This window comes from Rhinoraja longicauda, chromosome 30, assembly GCF_053455715.1.
Source record: "Rhinoraja longicauda isolate Sanriku21f chromosome 30, sRhiLon1.1, whole genome shotgun sequence".
NCBI classification, from domain to species: Eukaryota; Metazoa; Chordata; class Chondrichthyes; order Rajiformes; family Arhynchobatidae; genus Rhinoraja; species Rhinoraja longicauda.
Window position 1 is genome coordinate 17,107,916 of NC_135982.1, and position 8,523 is coordinate 17,116,438.

At 44.5% G+C, this 8,523-nt stretch overlaps 1 pseudogene; it reads left to right on the forward strand.

The window, feature by feature from the left end:
* The first annotated feature begins 201 nt into the window (after window positions 1-201).
* Window positions 202-355, forward strand: LOC144608203 (U1 spliceosomal RNA; annotated as a pseudogene).
* Window positions 356-8,523: the final 8,168 nt, after the last annotated feature.

Consider the following 8,523-nt stretch of genomic DNA (forward strand, 5'->3'; position numbering starts at 1 on the left):
GCAACGCTGTTGTGGTCTAGACGGCTCGGTGAATACTGTAGATTGCCTGGATACATAAGCAGGGCATCTGTCCTGTTGCAATTATCCCCAGCTCAGGCAGGCCAGGTCTGTTTACAGGTGTAACCTCCGGAAATGTCGGATGGGCTTGTTAAAAAAGATGTTTTGTAAATGATATTTATTACTAGAATAAAGTATTTTTTGATATAAAAAAAAAAGAAGAAAAAAAAGGAGGTTCTCCCAGGACGAGGCTACCCCATTGCACTTCGGGTGTGCTGACGCCTGCGATGTCCCCAAATGTGGGATACTCGACTGCAAAATTTGTGGTAGTGGGGGACTGCATTCGCGCTCTCCCCTGATTTCAAATCTAAAAACAGAATATGTCATTACTCCTATAGACCTCTCCGTTTACAGGTCTAAACGTTTATCTTGTTTCAATGAAACGTCTTTCAATGGCACGGTAGCGCAGCGGTAGAGTTGCTGCTTTACAGCGAATGCAGCGCCGGAGACTCAGGTTCGATCCTGACTACGGGTGCTGCACTGTAAGGAGTTTGTACGTTCTCCCCGTGACCTGCGTGGGTTTTCTCCGAGATCTTCGGTTTCCTCCCACACTCCAAAGACGTACAGGTATGTAGGTTAATTGGCTGGGTAAATGTTTTTAAAAAAAATGTTTAAAAAAAATAATAATTAAAAAAAAAATTAAAAATTTTTTTTTAAAAACAATTGTCCCTAGTGGGTGTAGGATAGTGTTAATGTACGGGGATCGCTGGGCGGCACGGACTTGGAGGGCCGAAAAGGCCTGTTTCCGGCTGTATATATATGATATGATATGATAAAACAAGTTTAAACGCACTATCATATCATCATATCATATATATACAGCCGGAAACAGGCCTTTTCGGCCCTCCAAGTCCGTGCCGCCCAGTGATCCCCGTACATTAACACTATCCTACACCCACTAGGGACAATTTTTACATTTACCCAGCCAATTAACCTACATACCTGTACGTCTTTGGAGTGTGGGAGGAAACCGAAGATCTCGGAGAAAACCCACGCAGGTCACGGGGAGAACGTACAAACTCCTTACAGTGCAGCACCCGTAGTCAGGATCGAACCTGAGTCTCCGGCGCTGCATTCGCCGTAAAGCAGCAACTGTTGATATTGTGCAATTAGCTTAAAATTGCTTCAAGTTTTGAGCGATGTAAGATGAAGTTTAAATGCGCGCGGTGATATTGCTTCAGATTTCACTGTGCTTTAATTATGCCATTATTAAAAGGATTTTAGTACGTTAAAAAAAAAGAAAAAAAGATGTGTAGGAAGGAACCGCAGATGCTGGGTTGAAACCGAAGATCGACACAAAAAGCTGGAGTAACTCAGCAGGTCAGGCAGCATCTCTGGAGAGAAGGATATAGGGTCAGACCAGTCTCGAACCGAAATGTTACCTATTCCTTTTCTCCAGGGATGCTGTCTGACCCGCTGAGTTACTCCAGCATTTTGTGTCTATCTTCTGTTTAAAGGTAATGTGTTATTGCTGAGCTCAAAATATCAAAGATGAGACGACGCTTATAATTCGTCGTCCGGGCAACACCCTCTGTGGTGACACTTTTTCAGTCAGAGAGTTGTAAATCTGTGGAATTCTCTGCCTCAGAAGGCAGTGGAGGTCAATGAGTGCATTCAAGAGAGAGCGAGATAGAGCTCTTAAGGATAGCGGAGTCAGGGGGTATGAGGAGAAGGCAGGAACGGGGTACCGATTGAGAATGATCAGCCATGATCACATTGAATGGCGGTGCTGGCTCGAAGGGCCGAATGGCCTCCTCCTGCACCTATTGTCTATTGTCTATTGAAATGGTCGGGGGGGAGGGGTCCCTGTACAACAGCAGTACTGCAGATGAGTACTTCGTTAAATAAATACTGCAGATGAGGACCTTGTTAAATAAAAAGAGACACCAGGAGCTCCAGAGTATGTGCTCATTCTTTAATTGAAGATTAACAGCCAACTCACTGGAATGATTATATTGCACATTACAGACTTGCGTTTAAATATACCACATCTATTCAGATTCCGATTCAGATAAATTCATAGAGGAAACAGTATACACGATAATGATAAAGACAACTGATGATACAATTAATGATAAATAAATCTGAACTAGTGCAAAAATACACTAAAGTGCAATAGTACAATAACTGAATGAAGTTGAGATATGAGGTAGAACACCTGGGGGTGTTTATGGGAATGGGATGATGAAGAGGTGATTAGTCAGGGGTCTGAGCAGCGGGCAAGAAGTTGGTCTTAAGTTCAGATGTCCAGGCTTTTAAGCTTCTGTATCTTCTCCCAGAAGGAAGAAGAGAGAAAAGGGGGGATGGCCAGGGTAACAGGCATCTTTGTTGATACCTCCATCCATCTCGATGCTGCACATCGTGAAGGTTGACTGCATGGAAGTAAGGGACGAGCTTGTGATGGACTGGACCGTGTTCACCACTCTCTGCAGGTTCAGGCAGAGCTGATTCCATACCAGGCTAAGATGAACCTTCATCTGGGTCTGAAGAACCAGAGTCTCGACCTGAAATGTCACCCATTCCTTCTCTCCAGAGATGCTGCCTGACCCGCTGAGTTGCTCCAGTTTTTTGTGTGTATCTGAGATGCATCTTTAGTTTAGTTTAGAGACACAGCTAGGAAACCGACCCTTCGACCCACCGAGCCCGCGCTGACCAGTGATCCGACACACAAGGGACAATTTACAATTTTCATCAAAGCCAATTAATCTCCAAACCTGGTATTTATTCACAAAATGCTGGAGTAACTCAGCAGGTCAGGCAGCATCTCAGGAGAGAAGGAATGGGTGATGTTTCGGGCCGAGACCCTTCTTCCTTCACAAAATGCTGGAGTAACTCAGCAGGTCAGGCAGCTTCACAAAATGCTGGAGTAATGCTGGAAGAAGGGTCTCGACCCGAAATGTCACCCATTCCTTCTCTTCTGAGAAAAGAAAGAAGGGTCTCGACCCGAAACGTCACCCATTCCTTCTCTCCTGAGATGCTGCCCGACCTGCTGAGTTACTCCAGCATTTTGTGAATAAATACCTTCGATTTGTACCAGCATCTGCAGTTATTTTCTTAATCTCCAAACCTGTATGTCTTTGGAGTGTGGGAGGAAACTGCCCAGTGGAAAGGCTATGCATGATTACAATCGAGCCATCCACAGTGTACAGATAGATGATAAAGGGAATAACTTATAGTGCAAGAGAAAGTCCAGTAAAATCTGATTAAAGATAGTCCAAGGGTCTCCAGTGAGGTAGATAGTAGCTCAGAACCGCTCTCTGGTTATTTATAGGATGGTTCAGTTGCCTGATAACAGCCGGGAAGAAACTATTCCAGAAACTGGAGGTGTGCGTTCTCACACTTCTGTACCACTTGCCTGATGGGAGAGGGGAGAAGAGGGAATGTCCGGGGTGAGACTTGTCCTTGATTGTGCCGGTGGCCCTGCTGTGTAAATGGTCCCTTTTCTCCAGAGATGCTGCCTGCCCCCGCTGAGTTACTCCAGCGTTTGGTGTCCATCTTCAATGGAGAAGTGGTTGGTTTGTGTGGTGGAATGGGGCTGCGATCACAATTCTCTGCAATGTCTTACGGTCTTGGATGGAGTTGTCCCCACACCATGCTGTGAGACGTCTCGATACAATGCTTTCTACGGCACACCTATAGGAAACATTTGATGTAGCTTCAAATGCACTACATTTGCAAGCAGCTGGTCTTTGATCCGGAAGCCTTGAAGTCCTTTAGCACCAGCCATACTGATCCTTGCAAAATCTTGCAATCGGTAGAAAGAACCAAACAATTGAAACAGGCAGAAGAAACTCAATTGTAACCAACTTGTAAGCAGTTGTTAATCCCCATAAATAAGGTCACAGGTTGCCCTTCTTTGCTGAGGAAGGCAAGCGCAAAAATAGGTAATAGAACGTTGAATGCCACAATAGTAAGGCTGGCTTCAATTAAACATTGCGTAGTTATCAATATTAACTGTATTGCGTACAGTTTTGGTCTCCTAATCTGAGGAAAGACATTCTTGCCATAGAGGGAGTACAGAGAAGGTTCACCAGATTGATTCCTGGGATGGCAGGACTTTCATATGAAGAAAGACTGGATAGACTCGGCTTGTACTCGCTGGAATTTAGAAGATTGAGGGGGGATCTTATAGAAACTTACAAAATTCTTAAGGGGTTGGACAGGCTAGATGCAGGAAGATTGTTCCCGATGTTGGGGAAGTCCAGAACAAGGGGTCACAGTTTAAGGATAAGGGGGAAGTTTTTTAGGACCGAGGTGAGAAAGTTTTTTTTCACACAGAGAGTGGTGAATCTGTGGAATTCTCTGCCACAGAAGGTAATTGAGGCCAGTTCATTGGCTATATTTAAGAGGGAGTTAGATGTGGCCCTTGTGGCTAAAGGGATCAGGGGGTATGGAGAGAAGGCAGGTACGGGATACTGAGTTGGATGATCAGTCATGATCATATTGAATGGCGGTGCAGGCTTGAAGGGCCGAATGGCCTACTCCTGCACCTATTTTCTATGTTTCTATGTCTATGTCTATTAATGTCTGGCTCCTCTGAAGTTATCCAGTCATTTTTACATACTCTAATCGGTCATTCATAAATTTAATGTCTGGTGCTATTTGCCGTAAAAATGTTATGTCAGCTGCAGATGCCATTTTAGAGCTGCAAGATAATTCATCATATTCAAGAAATAAATCCTAATAATGGCAGTTTCCCAGCATTCGAAATTAATGCAAGCTCTGCTACATTTGCATCATTACAGAATCCACACTACAGCATATACCTTACCTATGGTACCAAAGGTAAGATAATATTATCCACAATGTCTGTCTGAGTAATTAAAATCTGTGTCATGGAAATCAGTTTATAGACCAAACAAGCAAAGTTGGGTTGATGGATTACTGCAGTGTCTTGCTTTGGAGAAACTTACATATATAGTTAAAGGGAAATACGACACTTTTGAAAAGATTTGGGGCTCGTTTATGAAATTTCTGGAGGGGAAAGATTTTACTGAAGCCTTGTAGTGAACTGCTGACTGTCTTTATTTTCATTGTGATTATTGTCTGGTTAGGTTATTAAAGGTGGGAGCAGTTTATATATATATATATATATATAAACATGTACTATAGCAGAAACGTGCCTTACTTCCTTTATATTTAAAGTGCCTTTAGGTGCCTAAAATGACCTTGCTGTTGATGTGCCTTGTTATGTTATGTTATTTTATGTTATGTTAAATGTTTTTGTATGCTATTTGAAAAAGCAATAAAAATTATATATTTAATGATAATTAAAATCTTTAGTTCAAAACCTTCCCTGATAATTATACGCTGATCAGAAATAGACTGGAATGTCACTATGGCAATAGGCAATAGATGGAGTCCGAAGAGCTTTGGGACAAAGGCAGGAACAAATATCAGGCAATATAACCAACATCAGGTTGCAAAAATGGACACAATGATGCTGGAGTATCTGAATGGGTCAGGCAGCATCTCTGGAGAGCTTGCATAGATGACATTTTGGGTCGGGACCCTTCTTCAGACTAATTATGGTGCGGGGAGGGAAGAAAGCTGGAAGAGAGAAGGGGTGGGACAAAGTAACTTGCCAGGCTTGGCCCTCCTCTCTTTAACCTTTCCTCACCCCCCTCCCCATCACAATCAGTCTGAAGCCAGTGCAACCAGAAACATCACCCATTCATGTTCTCCAGAGATACTGCCTGACCCACTGAATTACTCCAACACTTTGTGTCCTTGTTTGTAAAGCAGCACCTGCAGTTCCTAGTCCCTTCTAGCAGGTTGGAAAAAAACAACCTTAACAAAGACTTCTAAATATAATACAAGGTAGTCAGATTTTGGAGAGTCGGGTGGAGAATTCCGAAGGGCGGGGATATGGTGGCTGAAGATAATGGCATCCATGGGATTGCGGGAAACTAAAGGGGATTATGGAGCTGGGTTTGCTGTGGCCATTAATGGATCTGATGTGTTGGAGATGGTGAACCAATGCAATCTGCGATGGTGGACTACCAGAGATCAGGATGATTTGGTGCATACAGGATAGGTTTGAGAGGGGTGTGACTCAGGGAATGGTGAACATGGCCCAGTCCATCACAGCTCGTCCCTGGCTTCCATCCAGTCAACCTTCACGATACACAGCTTAAATAGTTATTTCATTGTTTCGTGCTACTCAGGTTAAACTGAACAAAATGTTTACTTTAATGCTTGATAAGGCAGGAATGTTGCAATTTGTTTGAGTTGTGTTTTGCCCGAAGGTAATTTCAAAATTTAATGATATTCATTAAAAAAAACCTCATGAATTCTGTGTTTTCTTTGGTTTTTAATTTCTGGGCACCAAATGCTCACCTACCCAATTAGATTGTTCCAAGGCTTTGAAGTCATAGAAAGAACAGCAGGAAACCAAGTCCTTCGCCCACCATTCATTAGCACTAATCCTATTTTTTATTCTCCCACAGATTTTAATCACTCACTTATACATTCTCTGCCGCAGAAGGCAGTGGAGGCCAAATCTCTGGATGCTTTCAAGAGAGAGCTAGATAGAGCTCTTAAAGATAACGGAGTCAGGGGGTATGGGGAGAAGGCAGGAATGGGGTACTGATTGTGAATGATCAGCCATGATCACATTGAATGGCGGTGCTGGCTCAAAGGGCCGAATGGCCTACTCCTGCACCTATTGTCTATTGTCTATTACGGGCAATCTACACTAGTCAATTAACCTCCTAACCTGCACGTCTTTGGGATGTGGGGGAGAATGTGCCATCGCCAGGCAGGCAGCTCCCAAGGCCAGGAATTAACTTTAGTTTCGTTTAGTTTATTGCCACGCGTACCGAGGTACAGTGAAAAGCTTTTTTGTTGCGTGCTGACCAGTCAGCGGAAAGACAATGCATGATTACAATCGAGCCACTTTGAGGGTGAGTGATAAGGGAATAACATTTAGTGCAAGGTAAAGCCAGCAAAGTCCGATCAAAGATAGTCCAAGGGTCACTAATGAGGTAGATAGTGGTTCAGAACTGCACTCTAGTCGCGGTAGGATGATTCAGTTGCCTGATAACGGCTGGGAAAACACTGCCCCTGAGTCTGGAGCTGTGCGTTTTCATGCTCCTGTACGTTTTGCACGATGGGAGAAGGGAGAAGAGGGAGTGGCCAGGGTGCGACTCGTCCGAGATTATGCTGCTGGCCTTGCCGAGGCAGCGTGGCGTATAAAGGGAGTCAATGGAAGGGAGTGTGGTTTGCGTGATGGTCTGGGCTGCGCCCACAATTCGCTGCAATTTCTGGAGGTCTTGGATGGAGCTGTTCCCAAACCAAGCTGTGATGCATCCTGATAAAATGCTTTCCATGGCGCATCTGTAGAAGTTGGTGAGGGTTGTTGGGGACATGTCGAACATCCTAAGCCTTCGAAGAACTCGGTTCTCTGATCTGCGAGGGAGGGTCTACACTTATAGCAGTGTGATATATAACACTTAGGAAGGGTCCCAAACCGAAAGGTGACCCAACCATTTCCTCCAGAGATGCTGCCCGACCCGCTGAGTTATTCCAGCACGGTATCTAGCATCTATACTTAGTTGCGCTATGGTCTAATTCTTCCGAAGATAGACCCAAAAAGATGGAGTAACTCAGCGGGACAGGCAGCATCTCTGGAGAGAAGGAATGGGTGACACTTTGGGTCGAGACCCTTCTTCAGACTTCATTCTTCCTTTGTTCCAATGCAGTGGTTGGCATTGAGTCTGATTCTAGTTGCAATGTGAACAACACAGCCATGACAGAAAGAACCAAGAATCTGAAGCTGTTCTGAAAAAGCCCTTCAAAGGCCCAGCAGTGGATCCCGACTGGTGGCAGCCATCGCCATTGATAGCAAACGTGTACTTATCATTTCCCTTTCCCCAGACAGTCTGAATAGACAATAGACAATAGGTGCAGGAGTAGGCCATTCAGCCCTTCGAGCCAGCACCGCCATTCAATGTGATCATTTACCCAGTCAACTAACCTACATACCTGTACATCTTTGGAGTGTGGGAGGAAACCAAAGATCGTGGAGAGAACCCACGCAGGTCACGGGGAGAACGTACAAACTCCGTACAGACGGCGCCCGTAGTCAGGATCGAACCTGAGTCTCCGGCGCTGCATTCGCTGTTAAGGCAGCAACTCTATCGCTGCGCCACCGTGTCTGAAGAAGGGTCTCAACCCGAAAGAGTCTGAAGAAGGGTCTCGACCTGAAATGTCACCCATTCCCTCTCTCCTAGATGCTGCCTGTCCCGCTGAGTTACTCCAACATTTTGTGATACCTTCGATTTGTACCAGCATCTGCAGTTATTTTCCTACACTTATTTGTCGGGGTCAGTTTTCACCAGCGTATTGTGGCCTATTATTTTAATTCCAGCCTTTGATGCAACAGCCACAGGCAGAATCCACTGGCTGCAAAGTAACAATTGCAATTATATGCTAAGCTATCTTACGTTGCCAACCACTCTGCCA